Genomic DNA, 26,756 nt, shown 5'->3' with positions numbered 1-26,756 from the left:
TGTTCATCCTCTATAGTCCATTTTAGGGTTAGGTTAGATAAGGTAAGATTCAATGAATCTACCCATCATTCCATTTCATTCCCTTCTAGAAACATCTATAGCATTTGAGCAAAAGTACATAACAAATCCATGAAGCCTAAGAATACTTGCATGTAGAAAACCTATCACAAAGAAGAAAAAGACAAGAAGAGGCAAGGGTTTGATCTGATAAACTGAGATGAAGAAGAAAAATATTATTCAATGGATATAAGATTACAATGAGATCAATCCTTATAAAAGGAGATTGAAACCCAAAAAGGGTAACCTAAAGCCTAAAAAAGCTAGGTTACACATTATAATTAATAAAATATTAATTTTATGCACCTATAAGATAGCTTAAGCAAACTAGAGTAATAGGAAAACTTATTTAATTAAATCAAAGTGATTTAATTAATAAGTGCAAACAAAGAATTACTTTAACACCCCCCCTTAAGTGAAGCTCAGGAGGTAAGCTAACCTAGCATAGCTATGAAAGCGAAGAGATGGGTCCTAGAAATAAGGCCTGATTAGGTACCCAATACAACAAAATCTCTATGAAATGGAGAAATAGAGAAAACCACATGGGGAAAACCCTACTCTGAAAAGAGATAGGAAAGAATGTTCCAAAAGAAGAAATAAAGAAAGATCATCAAGAGAACCACTAAAGCATTAAAAGCCACAAAAATCTATTAAATATACTGATCTAAAGAACCTCCAAGGAAATAAAAGGCACGAACTGAGCGTGTCTATATGGTAGATGATCCATCTGACCAAAATGCATAGGTAGTCAACGACTGCAATTTCCTAGTATGTAGGACCAGGTACTAAATACAAAGCTTACACTAATGAACAATCAACCAAGGAAGCATAGAACAAAAATATAACCCCCCCTTAAGGCAAGTGAGGTGACAGGCAACTAAAAAGGTGGGCCAAAAAATCTCCTACAACATAGAAACTAGACACATCAAGAGTGAGGTACAAACACCAATAAAGGCACGTGTCATCAACACTACATGAGGCAAAAGAGAAAGAGGGTCTATAAGTAGCAAAAAACTATCCCCCCATCGCACTTTATAAAATAGTGTGAGTACAATGAATCACAATGATGAAAAGGATCCCAAAACATGAGAGTGGCACTTTATCTCAGTGTGTTGCAAAATGATGCTTACAATGAATATCAACAATGATAAAAAAAAAGCATAAGGCTAATACAACAGAGGGTAGAGTCCAAAAAAAAGCATCTGAAGCAACAAAATCAATCCCTAGACCTAAAAAAAACACGATATCCACCAGAATGCATAAACAAAAAATACTAAATAGGATGTTCCTAGAGAAAAATCTAGAACAACAACTAGCATCATTGAAAAGAGCATAGAAAGAGCTTTCCAATGATATAAAGAAGACCAAAATCAAAGACCGGATGCTCAAGATACACCTTCCAGAGTGTAAAATAGAACATCTAGCTTTGACTACCAAAATAGGTAACCAAACTACATCAAAACCCAAAAACACCTATAGCAACATCTTCATCTCAGAACTACCTTTCTAGCACATTATTTGAATTGAAAAAATATATTCGTATGCTCAAGTTACGAAAAAAAAACTCCAAGCCCTTTGAAATGCATAAAGAACAAAAATTTTAAAAAGTAACCACCACCGCACTATCAGCAGAGTGATGGCTAGGGTGGTGGGTGGGTGAACGGTCGTTGTAGGCAAAGCTATGGTGGAAGCTGCTGGTGGAGCCACTGTGAGCCATTGGCAGACTACTAGCGGTGACTGCTAGCAATTTCGCTGTGGTTACTTAATCGTCGTGGACCAAAAACATGAGAATTTTTAATTTTTCCTCCTTGAAGTGCATGCCATGGGTCGTACAACCTTGTCAAGCAAAAAATTTTGCCTCCTAGATCAACATTGTCTAAATTAGACAAATTTTATATCAAAATAGGGGTTTTAACGCCTTCTGAATCCATTTGTGAGGTCTGTTTGGCTTCAAACTACTCCAAAATTTAGTGACTCCCCTATTTCTTTAAAAAAATCTTGAAAAAACACCAGGTCTGATCCAACAAACCCTTTTTCTTCTTTTTTCTTGGAACATTGAACAAGCTACAATAGATCTAGCTCTAATACCATGTAGGATTTGAGCAAAAGAACATAACAAATCCATGAAGCCCAAGAAAACTTGCATGTATAAAATCTATCACAGAGAAGAAAAAGACAAGAAGAGGCAAGGGTTTGATCTAAAAAACTCAAACGAAGAAGAAAAATATTATTCAACAATTACAAGATTACAATGAGATCAATCCTTATAAAAGGAGATCATAACCTGAAAAGGGTAACCTAAAGCCTAAAAAAGCTAGGGTTGCACATTATAATTAATAAAATATTAATTATATGTACCTACAAGATAGCTTAAGCAATCTAGAGTAATAAGAAAACTTATTTAATTAAATCAAAGTGATTTAATTAATAAGTGTGAACAAATAATTAATCTAACAACATCTCCTTCAATCCTCTTTGAATTTACCTCAAAATGGTTTATCTTGAATTCTATACCACTAGCTCATCAATCTTATCTTCCACACGGTTCACACAATCTAAGAAAATAAACTTTTCAGCTCATATTCTTCAAATTCTTGATCTTTCTCATAATGATGAAACTCAACATTAATTGGCTTCAAATGCTCGACAAAAATTGTGTTTCTCAACATCCACTATCAAAACACTCAGCACAATCTAAATTTTACTGGTTCTCAACATTAACTAAACTTTACTCAGCTTACACTGAAATTGACTTTGTTTGGCTCCAACTAATTTTTTTTCTTGACTTGCACTAACTTTCCTTAGCACCTACTATCCACTCGGTCAAGCTTGGTAGACAAACTTCATTTAGCGTGTTCTTCTGACCTTACTTAGTGTATCCAACCTTTGCAACCTTAAGTAGATTATCAATGCATTATAATATCACTATCTTAATTAATTCTCATACTTATTTTCACATCATAGCTCAACCTATTAGAAATGCTTTAGAATAACTAAGAGTGGGGGTGGGATTAATCAGTTATTCAAGGTCCAAATGTCCTAATAAAACTTTTTCACTAAGTATAGTGAGCCCATTTAAACTAACGATGCATCCAAGCTAAACATTCTTCTTAGCAAGTTACTAAAAAATTAATATGTAGGAATAAGACATGAAAGATCAACACATAACACAGTGATTTACATAGAAACCCAATTTGGAAAAAACCACCAGTAACATGCTACTCAATTCTCACTCTTCTAAAGTGATGCCCTGTTGAAGGCTACAACACACTATTAAATGTGACTTGGTTAAAGGATTTCAACCACCCTATTAGAAGTGGGCCTGGTTAAAGGACTTTAGAAAATTCATTTGGAATGTCACCCTATTAAAGGCTTTACAAAATAGTTATTAAACCAACCTAAGTCCGTAGGATTTTTTCCTAATTGATATAATTATTAGAGAGTAACAATAAGGGCTTTTGATCTAATATAACTCACAACATAACTTACAGATTTTAGATCTCAATTCAATTCACAAATTTGTCTGGCTTTCAATCTCTATAGCTCTAATAGCTTGTCCTCATTTCAAGCTTTGTCTCCTTGAATCTCCATACTTGTTGTGCCAGTGCAATCACCTCTACGGTCACCTATTGAAGCAGAGTCTCTCTACCCTATTCCTCCCTCTTGATGCCTTCTCCTGAACACCACACACCATCTCCAACCAACCACTCTTGCTTCTTGACCTACAACTCCTTAAATAGAAGTTTGGAATTCTTTTCCCACTCTAATATTTCCGCTCTTATTTTTGGTTTGAATGGATTAGGTAAGATACGATGTATCTACCCTAATCTTATTTATTGTAGAAATATCACAAAGAATCCACCTATATTTGCCTAAAAATGGTTAACCTAAAATTTTGTGCCACTATCTCATCATTCTTATCCTCCATATAGTTCACAAAATTCAAGGTAACAAACTTGTTAGCTTAGATCTAGCAAATCTTTGATTTTTCAAATAATGCAATAGCCAAGTACTATTGAATTTCTAATGCTCAACACATACTATGTTATTTGGCACCTACTGTAGATTCACTTGGCATCAACTAATTTTTTTTTATGCTTGGCACCTATTACATTTTGTCTAGCTTGGCACCTAAGCTTGCTCGACTCCTTCTATTTCACTTGACACACACTAGATTTTGCATTTTCTCAGCACTTAATGATAATCTGTTCGACACCCACTAATGAATTTAGTCAAGCTTTACAAATAGTTTTTTTACAACTTATTATTCTAGAGTTTGTAAGTGTAGCCAACCTCTATATCTTCAAGTGTATTATCAATACATCATTTTACCATTGTCTTAACTAATCCTTGTACTTCTTTACAGAACCATAACTCAACCTTTCCCTTAAGTTCTTTTGTTACATCTTATTGATGAAATCCTCTTCATCAATCAACTAAGTGATAGCACCTAGATCTTATAAGCAATTTTCATTCAAGAAAATAGTAGGTTTGACATTAGTGACAAAACAATGATTGAAAATATTATTTTTCAACAATCTCCCTTCTTGAATAGTGATCTTTTCAATTAGATTTCAGCACAACCTTTCCTCTAGGTTTTATTGTTACCTCATTTGATCAAATTCTCTTCATCAATCAAACAAATGATAGTACTTAAATCATATAAGTAATTTTCTTACCAACAAGTAGTAGGTTTGACATTGGTGACAAAAAAATGATTGAAACACATTTATCATACTTATATCAATCTATTTTCAATAGTTATGTTTGAGTTGCTTGTTCTAGTACTTTATGTTTTGTGCCTTTCTATATTATAGTGCATTTGTAAGAGCTAAAGCTTTCTAATTACTTGGACTAGCCTCCACCCAACTATTGACATTGGTGTTGGAGCTTTCGCAATGGACAATTATGAGACCCCAAAGAAATAACCTCGCAAGCTTGTGCTAATAGTTTTCCATGAGGTACAACTACTAATATCACTAATGTTGTGCTGCTTGTTCAAGATTTTGAAGATTTTTATTATTCTTGTGAGTGGTTTAAAAAATTGACCTTAAGAGGTTATTGTTGGAAACTATTGATTAATTGTGTATTCTCCTTGATGTTACAAAAAATTCAATATCATTGCCAATTAGTGTATGACAACCTCACTTAGGCATTGAAGACAATTTCCTATGTCTACCAAGCATTTCAGAGTTTGCCTAGTTCAAAAGATAGTGTCTACTGAGTTCACTCGAGTGACAAAGTAAAGTTTGAAAAGGTTGAGTGTTAACCAAGATCACTCAGTTAATGAAGGAAATGTTGGATGGAACTAGTTTTAACTAAGCTCACTTGATTACCAAAGGAACTTTGTGAATATGCAGTGTTAATCAAGTTCACTTAGTTAACATAGGAAAATCTCTTTGAGTTAGTATCTACCGAGCAGGGTTGGCTAACAAAGGATTTTCTTGTTTCTGCATATTAAGTTAAATAGTTTTATTTTTTGGTTCTGGTCGAATAAGATCATGAATATTAATTATTCTAAGTTATATTCAAGCCAACTTGATAATGTATAATATATAAATATAAGGTCAAGTTCAGGATTGAATGGAGAGGAACATAATTGAAAATTTGATGATATTTAGAGGAAGTGAATTATAAGGATAAGAAGAATATCCTTTTTGTGATGCAAAGATACATTCAATTAGGAAGGATATAATATACAAGACAAAATTGAGATCTATAATTAGCAATTCAGTTGCAATAGAAATCAAGTCATCTCATTGTTACTTTGTAACCATTGTAGTAAAAATCTAAATCTCTTAACAAATTTGTTTTAATAGCTATTTGTAAATCATCTAAAAAGGTGGCATTTTTATTGAATTTTCTAAATACCTCTAACAAGGCCACTCCTAATAGGGTGATTAAATCCTTTAATAGGGTCATACCTACCAATGTGTTTTGTAACTTTTAGTAGGGTTGGCTCCTAATAGGGCTCACTTTAGAAGAGGGAAAATTAGTATCTAGTTGCAATTGGTGACTTTTTCCAAATTGGTTTCCACATTAAAATCTTGGTCAAGATATCTTGTAGAAGATAGATTCCCAAGTTGAGCCAAGATAGCTTTATGGCATAGAAAGGACTCATTATTGTGATGTGGAGCCTAATCAAACTTAGAGGTTTATTTAGTGTAGTTCTTTCCCCATATTATTTCAATGGGGGTTTGGGGGTAGTGCCCCTAAGATGGGTTTAAGGGGCAACACCCCCTGTGGGATCTTGGGGTAGTGCCCCAACTACGCTCCCTATCACAAAATAGGGTGGGGTCAAGAGGCAATCCCCTGGTAGGGGTTTTCAGGGGCAACATCCTAAAAGCCAAAAATGCCCTTATATTGTAAAAGGCATCGGCTACTATTTTTCTATTATTCTAGCCCTAATTTTCAAAGTAGCAAAAGCTTGTGTAAAAAGGCTCAGGGTTTGGGATTTTCAATGTGTGATGCGAAAATTGGTTCTTGCAATGATATTGAGCTATAAGGGATTACAAATTGCAATCAAGTTGTAATCATTGGATAATAATAATATTTAACTTTTTGTTGGTGGATTTAGCCCAAGGATTGGGTGAACCACGTTAAATCTTGGTGTCTTGTGTTCTCTTTTATGTGATCTACTATTTTCTAGTATTGGTTATATTTGCATGTAACTATTATTTCTATTTGAGGTTAATCCTAATACTCATGAGGTTACATTTGGCAAGTATCAATGGCTTATGTTGTAAATATCTTGATAATGAATACAAGACTCCTACTGGAACATTATAAGTTGAAGATATTGTTGAAAAGAAAAATCATAACATCATGATGATTGGCATTGCTCCTACTCTTAATTATGTTGAATTTGATGAAGTCAAAAGTTGCAGTATAGCTTATGATATGTCAATAAAACTAAAATCCATCTATGGAGGAGATGATACTGTAAGAAGAGCTATAGCCAAAAATCTTAGAGGATAGTTTGATTAGATGAAGATGAGAGAAGATGAAAAAATTGCAAAATATGTTGAGCAAGTTAAAGCAAGTGTGAGCGCAAGTAAAGCATTTGGAGAAGATATTAATGACAAGACAGTTGTAAGAAAGGTACTTAGAACCATTCTTCCTATCTATGCAATTAGAGTTTCTTCTATTCAAGAAATGAGATGTGATCCAAATAGAAACATAACTTTGGATGCTCTAGTTAGAAGATTGATAGCTTTGGAGTTGGATAACTATGATAACTATGTCCCTAGTTCCAAAGGTATTGAGTCTACATTTGAAGCCAAGCTTTCACACAAGAAAAAGGATAAGAAATCAAAAGGCAATCAATCAAAAAGTGAAGAAGAAGAAGAAAGTTTAGACAGTGATCTTGAAGTTTTTAAAACCTTACTTGTAAGGAAATATTCCAAAGGTAGAGGAAAGTACAAAGGTAAGATTTCTCTAATCTACTTTTTCTTGTGAAGAAGTTGGTCAAATTGTTGCAAGGTGCCCAAATAGAGAAGACAAGGATGCAAAGAAAAGTAATAAGTTCAAAGGCAAGGAGTTCAAACACTGCAAGGACTATAAGGAAAAAAGTAAGAAATCTTTTTTTATAGCTAAAGATTCTAATAACAATGACGATGAAATGGTATATATTGTTGTAAAAGATGAATCTGATGATGAAGGAGATAAAATGACACTTATCTCTAATGTTAGCAAAAATGATGCATGGATTATCATTAGTGGCTACTCACATCATATGTCTAGAGATAAAAAAAGTTTGAACTCATGGAACATTACAATGGTGGTAGTGTGAGATTTGACAACAATGAACCTTGTTGCGTAAAGGGAAAAGGGTGTATCCCATTAACCTATAAACTTAGATGTGACAATGCTTATTGGGTTGAAGGACTAAAGCATAATCTACTGAGTATGGCACAATTGAATAAAATTGTATTCAAGGTAGAATTCATGAATGAGAAGGCCAAACTATTGAATGGAAAAGAAAATCTAGTCAGATCTGAAAAACAAACAAAAGGTAATATATTCTATCTAGATCTTAGTGAAAGTTCATGTTTTATTGCTCAAGTAGTAAAAAGTTGGTTATGGATACTTTGATAATCTAGTCAAGATAAGAAAAAATAGAAGAGTAAGAGGTATTCCTAGCTCAAGAAAACTTGATATGGGTCTATGAAAAAATTGTCAAATTGGTAAGATGGAAAAAATTAGTTTCAAAAGCAAGAACTATCATTTTGAAAAAGTCTTGGAGCTTGTACATACAGACTTATGTGGACTTATTAGAATAGAGAGTTATAGTGGAGATATGTTTTTAATTCCTTTTGTTGATGATTATTCTAGAATGATGACTATAATGTATCTAAAAGAAAAATTTAAAGCTTTTCAAAAAAATTAAGTGTTATCTAGCAAGAGTAGAAAAAGAAACTAGAAAGAAGTTGAAATGTATGAGATCAAAAAAAGGTGGTGAATTCATTTCCAATAAGTTCAATGAATTCTACATTGAAAAAGGAATTAAGAGATGGGTATCAACCCCTGGTACACCTCAACAAAATGGTATAACTAAAAAAAGGAATAGATCCATCATGGATTGTGCAAGAACATTGATGGATGTTGAAATCAAATATTGGAAGGAAGCAATCAATACTACAGTGCATACCTTGAACAAAGTACAGCTGAAAAAAATATTCAAATCAAAGTCCTTATGAACTACGGTATTGCTACAAACCTAATGTAAGTTACTTGAAAGAATTTGGTAGAAAATTTTATATCTTGAAAGAATCTAGGAAAGGTAAATTTGATTTCAAGAGTGATGAAGGTATATTCCAAGGATACTCCTGCAAAAGTAAAGCATACAAATGTTTAAATCTATGTCCTTATAAAATCATAGAAAGTGCACATGTGAGAATTGATGAGTTTGTAGAAAAGAGTGAAGAAGAGAGCAACAAAGAACCTAAGGATTATAGAAGATTTTTTTACTATGAACCTGATACTTTGCCAAATCTATCTAGAAATCAAAAGGCCTCACCTCCCAAGTCCCCAAAATCTCCAAAAGTTACCAAGTTCCAATTAGTGCAAGCCAAATCATAGTTTGAAGGACCCAAATTGTAGTCAGAAGCTACCAAGCTATTACTAGAGAAAATTGAGTCTGATAGACCTAAGTCATAGACAGTAGAGTTCGAACTTAATACAAAAGATCATGAAGAATTAGTGAAATAAAATCCAAATCCAAAGTACTTGTATTAGCAAGATATGTTAGAAGGCATCATGCACCTAATCAAATCATTGCAGACAAGTTGGAGCAATGACAAGAAAAAAAGTTAAAGGTTACATGTTTGCTTGTTGAATTTGAACCTAGAAATGCTAAAGATGCTTTGGTAATGAAACTTGGCTTGAAGCAATTAATGAGGAAATAGAACAGGTAGAGAAGAAAAAAAGTTGGACTTTTGGTCGTAGACCCAAGGATAAAAATGTAATTAGCACAAAAAGAGTATTTAGAAATAAGCTAAATGAAGATGGAGAAGTTTCCAAAAACAAAGCAACGTTAGTATGTAAAGGTTATTCTCAAGAAAAGGTATTGATTGTGGTGAAACATTTTCTCCTATTCCAAGATTAGAAGGTGTTAGAACTTTACTAGCTCATAGAGAGTTTAAATTTTACCAAATGGATGTAAAGTCTACATTCTTGAATGAAATTCTTGATGAGGAATTATAAATAGAACCAAGGATAACTTTAAGAAATGTCTCCTGAAAAAATGCCTAAAATGCTAGTGAATTCAACATTTTGTGGGCAGGAAAATTTGAATGTCAAGGGCATTTTTTTTGTTCCATATAGGGAAATAAAATATTATATATTAGTGATTCTTTTCTTGCCCTAGCAAAAATCATTTTAAATGTGGTGAATTAATTTTTTTTCTTCCTGACAGATAAATAAATGTTGGCTATTTTTTCCCTTGCCAAAAATGAATTAATAATATCAAAGGTGAATTACTTGTTTTCTATGAAAATTAATAATAATGCTCTTGGCTAATCTTTAGTAGTAAATTGAAAATTTGTTTTATCTGAAAGCAAATTTTCTTGAGTACTAGCTAGTGACTGTACTAACTATTAAGTAGTCACTTCAACTTGTGTACTATCTTAGGTCTATTATTAATAATGTTGTTACATCAATGTCATCATTGCTAAGTTGGCTACCATCACTTTCATATCATTAATACAAAAGTTTTATCATTTGTTGATTAATTAGAGATCAACGAAAGAAAATGCATTTCAGGGCCAATAGCTTGAAAAGAGCTAGAGTCACATGAAATTCTATGGAATGGAGACACATGGAAAGTTTTGCATAGAAACCATTAACTAGAATGTAGTGAACATCACATCAAGATTAAAATCATAAATGTGATACTAATAGTTACAATTATTACATTCCATTTACAACCACCTTGGAAAGCACTTCAATTGTTTGACATTAATGCGAGTACATTTCATACACTTAAAAATTAGTAAAAATATGAAAAATTAAGATATGAAGCATCACAAAAGCCAAACAATTTAATGCAACTTCCATTAAATAGCCTCTTCAATTCTCTTTCATTATCATTTCTCAAATTCTTGAATTTGAATTCAGTTTGTAGAGTTTCTTAGTCATGGATACACCAATTTTCCTTAAATGCACTAAAATGGGTCTACAAAAGCCCTTTTTGGACATGCTAACTAACGATGTCCTAGCCATGTTTTGCAAGGAAGATGCCAAAGGTCCTTTTATCAGCCATGCTTTATTTTTGGTCCTTGGCTATGAATTATTAAGAAATGATAAGAGGTACAGTGTGTCCATAGATATTACCTCCTACTTCCTCGTGTCTCTTCTTGACATTGGAGGCAATCAAGAAAACATTCTGATGCTTATGTGTAACATTTTTAAGGAAACATTTTTATAAGATGACGTCAAAATTATTGTATTGGTTAAGGAAGTACTAGGGCCAAACATTGGCATCCCTTTTTCGAGTCATAGAAAACAAGTGTTGGAAGCATAGCATAGGGAGCACTTTATAGAAGCATCCCTTCCTACTTGGCATGAATGAATAGCAATTGACTCACCATCAGAAGTGGGTGTAGCTTGAAAGGGATTTTCTATGGAAGTGGTTGTTGTTGGACAATGTCAACAAAATTCACTTCACATGGCTAGACGAGTTTGATGATATCATGTTCACCAACAAATTACTCATGGAGGGGCTTGAAGACCTTTCTAATTGAAGGTTTCAAGCCCTTAGTCCCTCAGCTTGTTGATGCTTCCAACATCCATGTTCCCTAGTTTCCTATTCCCTATTTCCTAAATCCTATTTCCTTGACCCTTGCCCCTTGGGGAAAAAATGGTTTTAAGATATCTATTTTTTCTTTGGATTAGGTCTTGCCCTTTAATGTAAATTATGATATAGTAAAACCAAGTTGATTTAATCAGCTATTTTGAATATCTATCCTATGAATAAAAATTATGTGCATTGTACACTCTAAAATATATCAATAAAAACAATAGTTTTTGGCTTTTCAAATCGTTTTTCTTGTTAGTCTATGACTTTGTTTTTGGCATCTCAATGCACTGTTGAAATGTTAGTTTGCGACTTTGTTATAAAAAATTAATTGTTAATAGTTATAAAGTTAGAAACAAAATAAAGGGTTTCAACAATCCTTTTATGGTTTCATATTTGATTAACTATTTATAGTAAAAAATTATTCAATTGAAAATTATCAAATGAAAATTTGTAAATTTGTAATGTGTATATGTATGTCCTTTAAATTTAAAAACCTGTAAAATTCAATAATATATGAATGCAAGTGCTAGGGTCATGCAAGTTATTAGTAATAATAGTTTTAACTATTATTAATTTATTTTAAAATATTAAATAACTAAAAAATAGTTTGTTAAAGTTAAACTTATGATACATGGAACATCATGATTCATGAATCATGAAGAATGAATCTTGAATCCTCATCAACGATCATGCAATTTAAATTGTATAGCTAATATTGAAATTTGATTTGAAAATAAAAAGTTCAAATTATAACTTATATATGAATGTTCATGTAAAATATTGAATATTAATTTTTTATTCATTTCTTCCTATTTTGAAATGTAAATTTATTTAAATATCATGATCATCATAATAGTTTTAACTTTTTATCATATTTTGAATTAAATGAAAAATGTCATGATTTTCTAAATTAAAATTAAATTAACACTTATCATTATCAAGCTAAAGAAATTTAGCAAATATTGATTATAATCTAAATCAATTTTAATTAAGTAAAAATTCTATGATTATTAAATCAAGTTATCATTATCAAAAAATTAATGATCAATGAATGATAATTGATTATGATTTACAAATTATAATTTTATATTTTTGAAAATTCAATGTTTCATTAATTTTACATGTTTAATTTTATTCATCTAAATCATGGATTTTGGATATTGTCAAGAACTTCAAATAATTTATATGTTTACAACTAGTTACTACACTTTTTTTTATTTAAGTTTTAAATTGCATTGTGCAACAATAACTTATAAGATAGGGGAGAGGAACCAGTAGTTCTAAGGGCTAACTTCATCAAGATGTAGCTGCTACATGGGATATCATAAGACCTTTTTTTTTAGAAATATAAAATGGACATTGAACTACCTATAGGCTACAACTAAGGTTTAAAGTTGTGACTCAGCACACAACTCATTAAAATAGTGCACCTAGTGAGATGTGTTCAAAAATGACTTCTTAAACATTTGACCAAAGCTTAATCTAAAAATATCTAATAAGTAAATTTAAACTTATTATTTTTTATTAATAGAACATTGTCTAACTATATAAAATGTAACATATATGTAACTTAAATAGACAAAATAGTTATTATTAATCATAAATATTTGTTAAATATAACTTTTATATATAACACAAAATGAAAAATATTTCAACAATAAAATAATTTGTTTGTTGTTATAAAAATAAAATATTATTATATGAAATACAACCTATAACCAACACAAAGCGACCATTAGTTGAACACTAAAAGTTTTTGACAATCTCACTCATTTCACAAGAAAATGCAAGGCATTTATTAGTATTCACCTTTTATATTGTGATGATACATATTATTGATATGATTTTCTCTACGCATATACATTTCTACCCCAATAATTGTACACATAAAAGTAGTATTTGTACACTAAGATATTAATATTTATTTAATTGAGCATATTATGTTTTGAGTGACACACATATATGAAATATCTATGATATTTTTATTTTTATTTGAGACAAAAAGTTATTTATTTCACTCATTAATGAATTCATATATTTATTTTTCTATAACATTTTTAAGTTTTCATGTGTTCAAGCATTGTTACATTTTTATCAACATTTGGATATTTTATACATACAAATAGATCAATTAATTATAATTTATAGTAAAAATGTGTTGGAAGATTGGACTTTATGTTCACAATAGGGTGATCAAATTTTGGACCCTACTTAACTATTGGGTCCTCTCCCGTAAATTATAATTTAAATAATTAATATTAGTTATGTAAAAGGTTTAATGATTCACAATTTGATCTGGACTAATCAATGAATGATAAATCAATCGCAACTCTATTTCAGACCAAATTTTAAAAGATTAAAGTTAAATTCTATTTCTACCTAAAATTGGGACATGTGTAGTCGAAGATTATTTCTTATAAGTTATAGGTATGTTTGAGTCTCGACTCCTGACCATTGACTAAAAGAAAGATCAATGGCCCAAGATGAATTTTGAACTGATTTGGAGAATGTTTTTGCATGTGCCTAAATCCATCCAAAATTGTGACACATGTCTAGTCATTGCAAAGCTCGATTAAGTGTTAAGACTTGGTTAATATTAATAATTATTATATTTAGTCTTTAAAAAAAATTATTACTTAATCCCAAGTTGGTAATTATTAAGTGGAAGATAGATCAATAGCCCAAGATGAATTTCAGGTAAATTTTGGGAATGTTATCACTATTGTCAAGAAACATCTAGAATCATGACACTTGTCCTTAACAAGTGTCATAATTCAAGATAACTCTTGACAATAACAATAGCATTCCACAAATTGACCCAAAAATCATATTGATTATTAAGTATAATTTCCATTTATTTATTTATTTAAAACATGAACAAATTTCAAAATTCAAATGTACATTAATGTAATAGATTTTTACTTATTACTATTATTGTTATGTACATTATTGAGTCTTTATGTCATTTACATGTACATTGTACCTAGTATTAGAAAAACGCTTAAAACCATTAATTACTTAATACTTATGTTTTAACTTTTAACTATTAACCTTATATGTTTTTAGAGTATGAAGTTCAGAGTTCTCGAAGTTGAGACTTCGATATAATAGGGTTTTCAACTTTTCAACTTTTCAAAGACTGAATGAATTCCATTTTGTCTTCTGAAGACTGAAAGTGTAAAACTTGAGTATCACAGGACAACACCAATTATCTGAGTATCTGCTAGCACTAGTATTGTTGAATCTTGATTCTTGATTTTGGGTATTTACTATTTAAATTATTTTTTTAAAAAAATGAGTGTAATTTGCAACAATATAAATCTTGATTCTTATTGTCTTAGGTTTACACTTTACAATTTTTTAAAATAGGGCTTGAAGAATAATTTTGTGAAATAAGTAGTAGCAAGCATGGGCAAAACAAATACAAACACCTCCAATATGAGTGCAAGCATAAAGAAAAAGAAAGACATTATAGAACTCAATCATGGGCTACAAACCCTAGGTTTCACTGATGAATGTCATGATATTTTTTATCCTATTATCCATGAAATTTTGAGAATCATGAGAATTAGAGATTCATTATTTAATAAGTGGAAAGATCAACAAAAGGAGAGAAATTATTATAAATATAACAAAAGTATTCATGCATATAAAAATAAACTAGTTGCTTTGGTTATTAGATTAGCAAACCTCATTGTACCTAAAGTATTCCCTTGCTATGAAATTGTAATGCTATGCACTCAGAATTATGATGAAAATAGAAAGGAAATTGTAAACCAAAACATAGGGGGAAATTCTACCCATAATAAAGAGTGAATTTTTCACTCTCTTAGACCTAGGGCTAGGGTTTAAACTAGAAAGCTTTAACGAGCACATTGACTTGGATAAACTAGCATATGCTTATCAAAAAATGGATAGAGTTTTTAAAGATTCATATATTAAGGGTTTAATAAACTCAAAGTCACCTACTGATCATACTAGTGTTATTGTTACACTAGACATAGACCATAAGCCTCCTTATCAGTATGATATTTTTGTGCCATGGGTTTAGAATACTATTTCTTTCTTATCATTTTGTCTGGATTGGACAGTAATAAGGAAGTGGGTGCCATTGTTCTTGAAATGGTTTATAATATCCATTGGTAAGGTTAGTCAATTGAGAAGGTAGATATAAGATATAATTTTGTTCAACACATCGTTGAATCTATGCAACAACAATCACTAATGATTAAAAAAAGTACAACTATAAGAAAGATGAAGACATTTAAGTTCACAAGTTACTTGTGCTACCTTCTTTTAGCAAAGCATCACCTAATATTTGAGATAGAGAACAACAAGCTTGATATTGAGGTCTATAAGTTTGGTGAGAAAACCCAGAAGAAATCAGAGACTCCAAGTCTAGTATATTAGTGGATGCATAAGATGAGGATAACTACTAACAATAATAACTACAACCATTTTGCAGACTTCTTTATGGCACCCATTTACCAAAAAATCAGTAGCACATCAGTGCCTAGATTGCCTATGTTTTGTAAATATTACATTCAAGTAGGAAGTCAAATTCAATTGGCTAACTAGTTCTTCATGGAAGAGTACATTGTCCTAAGGTTTTATGGTTCAACATTTTAATGATGCAAAATTCCAATGCATGTTATAGAAAGGGTTTTCACACTAGAGTATGTATAGTAGATGGAGAGCACAAATGAACTTTTCACTGGACAACAAAAGAAAATGATATTTCCTTCCTTGCCTTTCACAATTGAAGGCCTCACATTTGAGAAAAAGGCTTTCAAAGTGGCAAATGAATTAGTAACTTTTTTTGGCTTTGATTTTGTTAGTCACTAGAATTATGATCCATTGAACATAATAAAACCAAGCCTTATTGCCAATGGGAACTATGAGAAAAAATATCAACATTGGGAGATGTCATTGATAAAAAAGTTTTAAAAAAGGATTCATGGGACGAGGTTAAGAAAAACATGGAGAAACATGCAACACAGAATAATATTTCAATGCAAGAATTGTCATCCCAAATTAAAATATTGCACATATTAGAGTCACACAAATCAAAGCCTCTAACATACTTAAATTTCTACAAGAAAGAATCTCAACCTTCTAAGAGGTCTATGGTGAAAGTAATTAAGGAGGAATTCACACCTGAATTTTGGTGTCAAACCAAGATGGCTAACTTTTGGAAAATGAGGCAAAATTTGGGTGAACCAAAGATGTCAGCAGGTTTTGAGGAAATCGAGGATGATGAACTTTTCAGCAATTATTAAAATAAAGAGCATCCAACTATACTATATGATTTTGGTAGTTGCAGTGATAGTGATATTCAAAGATAGAAGAACCTTGAGTCTAATGGAGACATTCAAGATATTCAGGATTCCAAGTCAACTAAGTGTAGATATATTGTTAATCTTAAAAAATGTGATTCTATTAAACAAACATATAATAAAGGGGCAACTATGATACAAAAAATTGGTTATGCAGGTATAGGGCCCATTGGTGCAAGTGGTGAAGGGATTTGGAATCTAGTTCTAGTACTAGACCCACCCAAAAGAGGAAGTAAATAAATCATTAGACTCTCTGATGAGGTTGAAGATGATTCATCTAGAAAGGGAAGAAAACATTATACTTCTACATCTAAAGGTCATCCCAACACAATATTTGTTAAATCTTCAAATCCAATTATAGTTGATCCCATTGGCATTGGCAGTGGCACTAGCATGAACGAGCCTTGTGTAAAAAAAGCAAAACGTTATGAAAATTACAACACAAGAAAAGTCAATAGTTACTTCACCAATGTATGCACTAGTAGCTTCTATACAAAACCCTAAAAATTGTCCTAAAATGCCAAGATTTAGAATGGGCCATCTTCAATATGTTGGCAATCCTCAAAATACAATTATAGGTGGAGTAAGTTTAACTAGAGTTGGAGGAGCATACAACAATACAACTGATAATTCACCATTCAAACACTCAATTGTGTTAGCAACCACAAATTTTAGTTTAAAGGAGTTTACATCAAAGTTTGATTAGACAAGTAAAAGAAATAGGCAAATTATGAAGACTTTGAAAAGTGATACAACTGTTGAATGTTAAGGATCTACTAACAGTATATTTCCAACATATGATCCAAACACTGAAATGATGAACTTCATGGCTATTATACCCCTAATTAGAGATAATAATCCACTAGAAAATATAATAAATAATAATGATGTACAAGTTACCAGTCTTCAAATGGATTTCTCAAAAGCAAAAAATATTGACAAAATCAATATATCAAAAGAGAGGAACAAAATGGTCTACTCTACACATCTCAAAGTAGAGAGGGAAAACCAAAGGCTTACAAAAAAGATAGAAAAGTTATAGGGAGACCTTGATAATGTGAAGGCCAAAGAGAAATAAATAGACAATAGGTTCAAAGAATTGCAAAATATGATAAACAATTCTTCTTCTATAGAGGCAATTGTCCAGCAAGAAAAGTTGAATGAACAACTAAAATTTGACTAAAGAATTGGATGAGTGCAAAATAAGAATTCAGCATGAAAAAGCCTCTACTACATAGATGTTCAAGTCTATAGAGAGTAGTTCACAGGTCAATAATAAATTGAAAATTGACCTGGACTCTGCTATCAAGGAAAATAATAATTTGAAAATTGAATTGGAGAAGGAAAAGAAAAAAGAGTTTAAGGGAAGGATAATTGATAAATTGTAGAAGGAATTGGGGAATGAGAAGTAAAAATAGGAGTCTAATACAAACACAATCCATAATTTGAAGAAGCAATTAGAGAATATGAAGAAAAAAGAGGAGTCAACTGCAAAAATAATCCTTGATTTGAAGAAGGAATTAGAGAATGTGAAGAAAATGGAGTCTAGTACTACTGAAAATACTAACATAACTCACCATATGAAGAAGGAATTGGAGAATGCAAAGAAAAAAGAGGAGTTAAGTCTAAAGAAAATCCTAGATTTGAAGAAGGAACTAGAGAACATTAAGAAAGAGGAGTCTACTTGAATACTTCATGATTTGAAGAAGGAATTGGACAATGCAAAGAAAAAGAAGTCCACTATGAAGAAAATCCATGATCTAGAAAGGAAACTAAAGGATGAAAAGAAAAAAGAGGTAACTATTGCAAAGACAATCCAAGATTTGAAGAAGAAATTGGAGGATGAGAGGAATAGAGCAACTATTTGGGAAGGGGAACTAGAGAAAATATAGAAAAAGAGTAAAATAGAGATGTTTGAAATGAAGAAAAAGATGGAGAATGCAATTATACAAAATATAACATCTTCCAAAAACCATCATGTCAAGGATACTCTAATAAACATGGTTAAGCTTATCAAACAAGAAAATTGGGACAAAATAATTAAGAACAATGATAGTTTGTTTGAATGTCTTGATTAAAATAGCAATCTCAAAGTTGTCATTGAAAATGTAAAAAAATATGTTGAGGGTAAAAGAAGTATCTTCACCAATTCCTTAAAAATTATTGCTAAACAAATTTTGAATAAAGTACAAAGATCTAGTTCAAGGGACTTGGCAAACCAAGGAATAAACAACCCCTTGGATGCCTCCATAATGACCTTTGTTGCCTATCACAATTGTGAACAATTAATGGAAATAGATGAAGCTCTCAAATATACTTCCAAAGACTTGAAGAAAATGAATCACAACATACTAAAGTTGCTAAATTTTGTATTACCAAATCCAACTTACTTAAACAACAAGTTCATTGAAAAAGAAGTTTACAGGAAAAAGTTGAACAACACCATGAATTTTGATTTAGGTAACTTTCCTAAGGAAACCACTCCAGAAAGAATTACAAGTTGCATCAAACCACTATCAACAATGAATGTAGTTATAGATAAATTCCTTGTTTCATGTAAAAATATATATTCAAAGTATTCATTGTTGATGAGGTTACAACTATTTAGCTACAACTTCAAAAAAATAGAGTTTCCAAATGATGAAGAATGGAGCACCCTAAAGAATGTCATTAGAGCTAGGTCATCTTCTCAAACTATTACAGTTACTATCAGTGATAGTCATAGTTGATAGCACTAAGAAGTAAGAACTTAGTGTTGAAATATTCAAAATGGAAAGAGTACTTTTGAGAGGGGAGGTGAATCAAAAGTACCACACTTTAGCCTTTTCGACTCTTTTAAAACAATTAACTAAAAATAAAATGCATGCATATAAACATATTAAATAAGCATAAAGTAAGCACATGCATCAATACACATAACACTAGATTTGGTAACCCAAAAACCCTCTAGGAATAAGAAAGTAAAACTAGGGTGGGGATGATACCCACAAAAATCACTGCAGAAATAATAGTTTGACCACTTCTGATGGTCTGCCCTGTGAAAGGCCTGCCTTGTCAAAGGTTTTACACTATGTCAATAGTGGCCTGGTTAGAGGATTTACAAATACTTTACATGAAGTGTCACCCTGTTAAAGGATTTAGTCACCTCTTCAAAGAATCTACAAAATATTTTTTAAGCTAACCTATCAACATAGGGCTTTCACTATCCAATGCAATGGCTAGAGAGTATTAGAAACCTTTGACCTGATTACTTACAATTTTCAATTACTGATTTTAGGCACTTGATTTGCTCACTCTGATGTGATCCTTTCTTGATCTTAGATTTTTTTGTATCCCTTTCTTTGTTCTAATCAACTGGATATGTAATTGCTACTCTATTCCTCTAAGTCTATGATGCCCTTGCTCTTTGCTCTATTCTACATTTTGTTATCTTTTTAGCAACTTCCTTGACTTCCCTTCAACAACATAAAATTGTGGGGTCTAAGTCTTCTTATAAATACTTCATAGACTTAGGGTTAGGTATGGATGTGCGATCCATATTGAATCTTGAATTCTTGCTCATTTCCTGCATTTTTCTCATTGGTTGCATGCCTTCTCCATTTTTCTGATTAGTTGCATGTTGATTGCATAGGAAATGTAAAATATTTGTTCTTATCCTTATCATCCTTTGAAATATTTCTATTTCAGCTCTAAAAATGGTTTACATCTAAGTTTGTGAGGGCACAAACTCATATGTTGATTCTTTGTTACTCGGCACATACTGGACTACTTGTGCTTGGTACATATAATATCTTACTTTGCTTGGCACCTATTGCATTTTGTCTTGCTCAGAACATGTCTGACTTTGGCTCACTTAGCATATGAAATATTTTGACTTGCTTGGCATCAACTATGACTTGACACCTATATCACTTGGCACCTTCATAATGCTCGACATCTAAAGTCACTCAACACCTATTTGAAATCTGACTTGGCACACACTATGGCTCAACATACATAGTTTACTCAGCTTCAATGTAGAAAGTGGTTAAGTGTGTTAAAACTCAAATGTCAAAATGATTCTAAAACCAACAATCTCCCCCTTTGACATGAGTGTCAAAAATACTTAACTACACATTACTAATCTGTCCTGATGAGTACCCTATCCAACATGTTTTGTATATGTACAAATTTTCAAAAAAAATTCAAAAAATGTTTAAAATACCTCACCACTCCCCGTAAGCTGATTGTGCCATTTCATTCTTGTATCCCAAAATTCTATGTTAGATGTGCCTAATGCTCTTTATCTTTATTGCATACTTGTGTGCTGAGCAGTTCTGTTAGTACTCACTAGTTTTATTCATATTTCCCTCAAAAAATTATATCTCCCCATGAAAGAATGTAATAAAAACTTAGTATCCTCCCCCTTAGATATATATTCATTACTATTATTTCTTCCCCTTTTGGACACTTATGTCAAAGGGCTTTAAGGAGTAATACCATATTTTTCCAAAAATGTGTTGTTTACCTCCATTACTATTTCTAGAACTACATCCCAATTTTCCAAAGCAATATCTAGTGACTTGTGCTAGATGAAAGTCTCTATAGCAAGATGTGCAAGTCCATCTAATGTAGAAAGATTAGGATCTTTCTTTAAGACAATTTTAATGTAGACTTTCTCTTTGTGGAGGACCTCCAAATGTGGGGTTATGGAGGATTGAATCTACATTAGTTTGGCCTTTATATTGGCCTCTTCACTTGCTAATGTAGCTAGCTCTCTTTGAGTGTGAAGCAATTGGGAAAAATGCTTCTCACTTTGAGCTAGATCCCTTGGCAATTACATGCTAGAAATCTTCAAATTTCTCTCCAAGCTCAATATCCTTTGATTTGTTTCTTGTGTGAAGTTGGAAAAATCACACAGCTTCTTGTACAATGAGAAAATGTTCTCAAGTACAAATTTGACCTTGTCAATTTTCTTGGCCAACTCTACTTGTTCAAGTGCTATACCACTTGATATTTTCTCATTCACCTTCCCTTGAAATTTCCTTTCAAACCATTCCATAAGTTTAACATTTGTATCCTAGTCTTCACTAGTCACCTAGTCAGCTAGATCAGATAGTTTCTCTATTATGGGCTTTGCTTTATCTCGTGACTACAAGCTGAAGGCATCCATAAAGATGTTCTTGATCTCATGTAGTTCTTGCTTGTGTTTATACTCTTTTTTGAGTATTTCCTGCCTCTTCATTCTATTTAATGCATCTTGTATTTCAATGATTTGATCCATGGTGATGGTCTTGGAGTCATAGGTAGGTATTACAATGTCTTCATCTAATTCAATGTCTCCATAGTGAAGTACCCTGGCCACTCTATTTGAGATTGAGCCTAGAGTAGAGATTTACAAAGGAATAGCTTTAGTGCTCGGCTTCTGAAGGGTCTTTGTAGGAGTGCCTGTCTTTGGTAGTTCTACCAATGTCTATATGGTGGCCTACACCTTTTCTTTTGATGTATCCTCCTTCTCATCTAACTTTCCTTCTTCTGTGCTTGGTTTCTATGAGATATCACCTAATACTATAGGTGGTGGAAGCATTAAAATTTTAGTGCTAGTAGCTGTGTAAGTGAAAGGTGGTTCCTTTGGTTTCACCTTTTCTCTTTGTGGTATTGCTACTACCTTCTATAGCTCATCTACACTCACCAATATAGGGTTTATGCATAACAATCCCTATAGAGTGGGTTGGTGAAGGATCTTGGAGAGATCCTCTATAGTTAGGGGATTGATGATCTGAGTTGAATTGTTAGGAACATCTTTGATAGTTATTGTTTCTATAGGTGTTATGGTTACATGAGGGCTAGGAGGTGGCATTTGTGTGTCTTACACACTCTATTCCTCTTCTTACTACTATTCAGCTATAGCCATCTCTTCTCCTTTTTACGTTTCTTCCTCCTCACCTTTTTCCTTATCTTCTTCTTCTTTCTTCTCTTCTTCTCCTTTCTTTTCCTCGTTTTCTTTTGTTGTTTCTTCCTCTTGCTTCTATTCCTTTCCTTTATTTTCTTTTGTTTTCTTTTCCTCTATCTTTTCCTTGGTACTAGCCTCTACCTTATTTACTTCCTCTTCTTTGTCATCGGTTATCTTATAAATTGTTTTCCACAATTGTGTGGATTTATTCACTACATCCTCAATCTTGTTTGGTAGGATGTTGAAGGCTCTATACTTAGGTGTAAATCTACCACCATGTTTCTTATTAACCATTGTTATTTGACCTCTTGTCAGGTTAGACTTTACTTGAGCTAAGGTAGATTCTTTGATCTCCTTTTCCATTTTTAGACAATAATGCCTTATATTCTCAATTATCTCATATAGCTCTCTAGGAATGGTATTTTATAGCTCTAGAGCTGTGTTCATAAATTCAGCCATCATGGCATACACAGATTCCTCTATTTTATTTTTGCTCTTCTCTACTAAGCTTATTGAAATCAATTTTTTTCAAGTCATTCAAATCTACATTCCTAACATTTTCACAAATTTTGTCTAAGGTAGATTTAGGAGGATGACTTACCACTCGAAATTGGCTAATATCCTTTGACTCTATTCTTTCTTCATCATCTGTGTCTGGCTGTGCCACATATTTCCTTCTCTTCTTTGGCACTTTATCATCATTTTCAGTGGCCTTCTTCTTTTCTTTTGATTGTTCTTTGGCCTTTTGTGTGGAAGCCCTTGTAGTAGTTCTTGTTGTTGGTGCAGGCTTGGCTTGTGCAAGCTTAGTGACCTTCTTAGGTTTGGGTTGAGCTAGAGGCTAAGTTGTTGCCTTTATTTTCTTTTGCTTAACTAATGTAGGTGCTTCCTTGGCTTCTTCTTCCTTGGCACCTTCTTCCTTGTCTTCTCCTACGCCTTGGGTCAACTCTTTTAGGTCTTGCCCTTGCTCTTCTTATTCTTCACTTTCTTCTTCTTCTTCTTCTTTGCCACCTACTTCTCCTTCAATATTTGCTCCAAATTTATTCTTTATCTTCTTTACTAATTTATTGTTCCTCTTAATAATAGAGACTGTCTTCAATTTAGTTTCAACTTTTGATTTGACAACATCATATGTGCTAAAGTGAGGAGCTGCCTTATCCATCTCTTCTACAAGCAATGTTGTGATCTATATCAAGCTCATATCCCAATGGCCTCAGCCATCTTACTGTTGGTATTGCTGCCTAGATGTAGGTGTTGTCAATATCAACCAAGAAGCATATGTCATTAATGTGTTTTTCCACTAGGGAAACTAGTATTTTCACCCTTTGCTTCATGGATTTCTTAAAATCCTCAAAATAGCTTGTCATTTGGGCCTCAAAATTGTCACCCATCTGATCAATGAACTCATTGATTTGTGTAATTATAATTTTTTTAGGGTTCCAATTCACCTCTCAAATAGAAGGAAATTCTTCCATAACATAAAAGAATAGACACGTAAGAATTGAACCAAATTTGCATTGAGCACCTTTTGATCTCTTATTGCTCCTAGGTTTTCATTAATTTGCTACAACATTAGTTTTGATAGATGATATGTGTGATCTTCCTTTACTAGTTTGTAGGCTACATCAATAGCTATACATTGCACAATATTCAATCTATTGGATTGGTAGAATTTGTGAGATATCACTCTCACAGTAAAATCTAGAAAAGGATCAGTTACAGTATTAATAGTCATACCCATCTTATTCCATTTGACACCTATATTCTTTTCAACGATTTCTTTGGAATCACTACACAAGGTCTTAGGCCAATCTAGGGTTGGGAAACTCATAACCCTATGCACTATCCTTTTTGTAATCTTTATTGGTCCTATTTCTAACCACAAATATCCATTGTGAATTTTGCTAAGGAAAATCTATATCCCTTTAGTTTTGAAACCTGTAGGGTAAACTAGGGAATTGGTCAAAACCTTTTTCTTGACTATTTGGAATTCGTCCTTTAGAATATTTTTCTCACATAGTTTTTCATAGGCTTGGAATATCTGAAGATCACCTACTAAACCTATCTTATTTTTATAAAAATTTCTCACATCATATACCATGACAACTTTAGGTGGGATAATGGATAATGTGCCAACAGGGTCATTTTTATAGGTGACTTCAGGGATTGGCCTAAACTTGGGTTGTTTTACCTCATTACTAACTAATTGGACCTCATGAACTTCCTTTCCTTTGGGGTTTCTTGAACTAGAAGCCATTATAGCTAACTAGGGTTTAAATGTATTAAAAACTTTAACTCTGCGTAGCTCAGCACTTAATAAATACCTTAGATCATTGAAATGTATGTTGAATCACTGTTGAGATCAATGCAAATGTCTTCAAGGTTGTCTTATGATCACTCCTGCACTCTTTTTGTCTTTTCTCTATGTTCTAATGGTGTGAAAATGATGAAAATTTGACCTTATACCTATCAAAACCTAGCATTAAATGCTTAGTGCATAGAGATATAAACTTGGCACTTGAAGGTTTCACCATGACTCAACTCCCATTGTATTTTGTTTACGTAGCTTCCACTAGTTTTCTATTTCACTTAGCTTCAACTATCAATGTTAGGATAAACCAAAGACAGAAATAAAAACTACATGCAAATATAACCAATAACAAAAAATAATAGAACACACAGAAATGAACACAAAGCACCAAGATTTAACGTGGTTCAGCCAATCCCTAGGCTACATCCACCAAACAACAAGTCTGATCTTATTACAATCCAGTGATTACAACCTGATTACAATCTGTAATCCCTTATAGCTCAATACCACCGCAAGAACCAATTTCAAATCACAATATATTGAAAATACCTAACCCTAAAAAACTTTTATACAAGTATTTTATTCATTTTAGGGTTACAACATGTCGGCCATAATATGTCGGCCACGACCCAAATTTTTTTTACAGTATGTACAGTACTTTCCTGATCAGTCACCATAATATAACAATCTCCCACTTGGGGACTGATCAGGCTCCACAGTAAAAAATAATCTCCCACTTGAAGACTGATCCTATACCAATACCACTACCACATGGGGTTCCCATTGGATCAAACCACCCTGGACTCTGTTGTTCTTTTATTCATGGTTAGTCTAAAAGACCAACTGAAGCTGAAGAGGAGTTCAACTTCTCCTGTGTTACAACCTTTGTTAACATATCTGCTGGATTTTCATTGGTATGCATCTTCTCCATCTTTAACTATCCATCCTCCAAAACATACTGAATGAAATGGTACGGCAACTGTATGTGTTTGGTCTTAGAATGCAGAGCTAAATTCTTTGCAAGATGAATGGCACTCTGACTTTCTATGAACAAATAATTATCCTTCTGAGGATGTCCCAATTCTTCCAAAAAGAATTGAAGCCAGATCATCTCCTTGGCTACCTCTATAGCAGCAACATACTCTGCCTTTGTAGTGGATAGAGCATTAATCTTCTGTAACCTAGAAACCTAGGTCACGGCTGCCCCACCAACAGTAAAGACATAACCTGTAGTACTCCGCCTAGTATCAATATCCCAAGCCAAATCTGAGTCAACATAGCCTTGTAAATCAGTAGTAGAGCCCCCAAAATGTAAACACTTATTCGATGTTCCTCTCAAATATCTAAGAATCCACTTGACAGCATTCCAATGCTCAAATCTTCGATGACTCATATACCTACTAACGACTCCCATTGTAGGTGCAATATTTGGCCTAGTGCATACCATAGCATACATCAAGCTTCCTACAGCTGAAGCATAGGGTATCTTGGACATCTTATCCTCCTCTTCTTGTGTCTTGGGACACATCTCCTTAGTCAATTTTAAATGACCAGGTAAAGGTGTGCTAATAGCTTTAGCATTCTCCATAGAGAAACGTTGCAACACCTTCTCAACATAATTAGCCTAAGATAGCATCAAGGTTCTATTATTCCTATCTCTGCAAATCTTCATACCAAGGATTTGTTTTGCTACCCCCAAATCCTTCATAGCAAATGTATGTGCTAACTGGCATTTTAGCCCCTTAATATGATCCATGTTAGACCTAGCTACCAGCATATCATCAACATATAAACATAAAATAATGTAGCTATCATCATCCAGCC

The sequence above is a fragment of the Cupressus sempervirens genome, chromosome 3 (assembly GCF_028749045.1).
Source record: "Cupressus sempervirens isolate cs-2001-9-10 chromosome 3, ASM2874904v1, whole genome shotgun sequence".
Taxonomy (NCBI): Eukaryota; Viridiplantae; Streptophyta; class Pinopsida; order Cupressales; family Cupressaceae; genus Cupressus; species Cupressus sempervirens.
Note: the sequence above shows the minus strand (reverse complement) of the source record.